The sequence below is a fragment of the Schistocerca piceifrons genome, chromosome 1 (genome assembly GCF_021461385.2).
Source record: "Schistocerca piceifrons isolate TAMUIC-IGC-003096 chromosome 1, iqSchPice1.1, whole genome shotgun sequence".
Taxonomy (NCBI): domain Eukaryota; kingdom Metazoa; phylum Arthropoda; class Insecta; order Orthoptera; family Acrididae; genus Schistocerca; species Schistocerca piceifrons.
The window spans coordinates 41,608,506-41,610,668 of NC_060138.1; the positions used below are offsets into that span (position 1 = coordinate 41,608,506).

Consider the following 2,163-nt stretch of genomic DNA (forward strand, 5'->3'; position numbering starts at 1 on the left):
CCATTGCGCGAAACGCACACGTGCAGGATGGCCATCGGTGTGCAATAGCTGCATCCTTTAGAGATGAAAGGCGTGTAGGGGACTTGCTCAAAACATTCTTAACTCCGAGCCAACGGCACACGTGCTGGTGCATGGAGAAGTCTCCACGGCATCCAACACAATTTCTTCTCTAACGCGCCGATTTAAATGACCACAGTAGCAAGTGTCTTGTTGAGTGCGACGAAAAAGTATTTCCGCCCGGAATTGAACCGGAGACCTTCTGCGTGTTAGGCAGACGTGATAACCGCTACACCACGGAAACTGCAACGCTCTGCGCTGCACCTCTGGTAGAACTTGTAGGACGGTCGCCATTTTAACGCAAAAATCACTGTGCGGAAACGCAGAATGCAGGTATTTCGCATTCGTATCCAACAATCGACAGCCCCCTTTACTGTCTGAATGCCGTCACGAATAAGAGCTCAAGAAGTCTTTGGAAACGCTCGCGGGCGAGTACTCAGTAGCATCAGCGGTTCTTTCTTTCCGTACGAGGTACTTCATTAGCGGCACGGAGCCGCACCATAACAGCGAAGGGCAGCGCAAAGTATGTGGGGAGCACCCTAGACAAATACGTGTCATGGGAGCCACATAGAAAGGACGAGGCTAAAACCACTCCGCCTATTTAGAAGCAGTACAAACGGGGCAAAATACCGAAACAATGATATACACATACAAAGATTTTGTTCGGTCCGTACTAGAACATGCTGCTCCAGTATGGATGGCAAACAAAACTGCAATAGGGAAGATAATGGCAACAGAAAGGAAAATATTAATAATAGCAGCCCAAATGAATCCCAGGACGCGAAACGAATTAGTCTACCAAAATACAAAAGTACAACCCTTCAGGAAAAGGTGGGTTCAGCTAAGCGCCAAAATTGGCGCCAACCGTCTTCAGAACATTACAGCAACAACGGAGCTCCTACAAAGAAATTACACAGTCCTAAGGCACTCAAAAACAAAATACCCCTATCCACCCATAATAATTAAAACTAGCATAAAGGCAATAAAACAGCAACAAATGTTACCGACACTGACGTACAAGAGGACATGATAAAACACCTTCAATATGACGAACCTGAAGACGAAGACGACACTTAAAATCAAGAAAGTAAAAACATTGACCACACACCGAACAGACGCTGAAGAACACAAATAACATAGACACAAGATACAGAAGACTCAACAGATCCCTGCTGAGGTTTTAGGGTGGTTTCCCTCACCACTCGGGCAGGTGCCAGGATCTTTTCACCCTCCCATGCGATAGAAAGCGGTTAGATATGAGTAGACACTCGAAATAACAATTATTATAAATAAAATGTGTCAAAACAGCATAACATAATATAGGCACAAAAGAGCAGTAGGCTCTTCATGTGACCTCCTCACCCCTTCTGGGAGAAGAATGAAAAAGAAAAGAAAAAAAAAAAGCCTGGGCCCAGCCGTTTCTTAACGAGCCGTAATCGCACGCATTTCGGTGCAGAAGTGCAAACGAACTGTCGTGCGGTTGACGTCCGTCTAGGAAGCGTTCTAGATAAATCCGTCTAGCGCCTCATCCATAGAGCTCAGTTATTCGATACATCAAGTACACGTTTGGAAGCTCACCGTTCGTATTGCGTTCCATGCTCCTCGTATGCTCGCCAGCGCTCGATTGAGAAAATCCTCACATTCGTCTCCAGCACTCTCGTGTGCAGCGACTTTGCCTGCTCTGCACACAAAAATCTCTCCGGGTTTGTTCGCTCACAGGCAGAGTTGCTAGCATGCTTTCAGTCATTACTGTCCTATAGCATGACCGGGGCTATGCATCTAACGTAAAAAAGAACTTATTATAGAGAAGCATGCAGTATGAATATTGTTTATACAGTATGTATGTCTACCTAAGATTCAGAACGAAGTTTTATATTCTTGTCCAAATGAGTATTACAGATTAACGAGCAGACATCAGGCACAAAATTTAAAATTCCTTTAAATTCAAAAATGATGTAAATCTGTGTACAATATTTCATGATATTTGTACTTACGAATGTAAATTCTGCATAATTCTAAGCTGTACATTAGGCAGCTCTTGATAGAGCTAGTATGTGGAGAGCTGACAATGTTCTGTGCAAAGTTACATGAGCGCTTTGTTTGAAG

The 2,163-nt window shown here is 44.2% G+C and overlaps 1 non-coding gene across 1 annotated transcript; it reads right to left on the reverse strand.

Annotated features, from left to right (window-relative positions):
• Positions 1-228: 228 nt before the first annotated feature.
• Positions 229-301, reverse strand: Trnav-aac. The gene has a single exon. It is a non-coding gene; the product is annotated as a tRNA-Val (tRNA).
• Between the last annotated feature and the right edge of the window lie 1,862 nt (positions 302-2,163).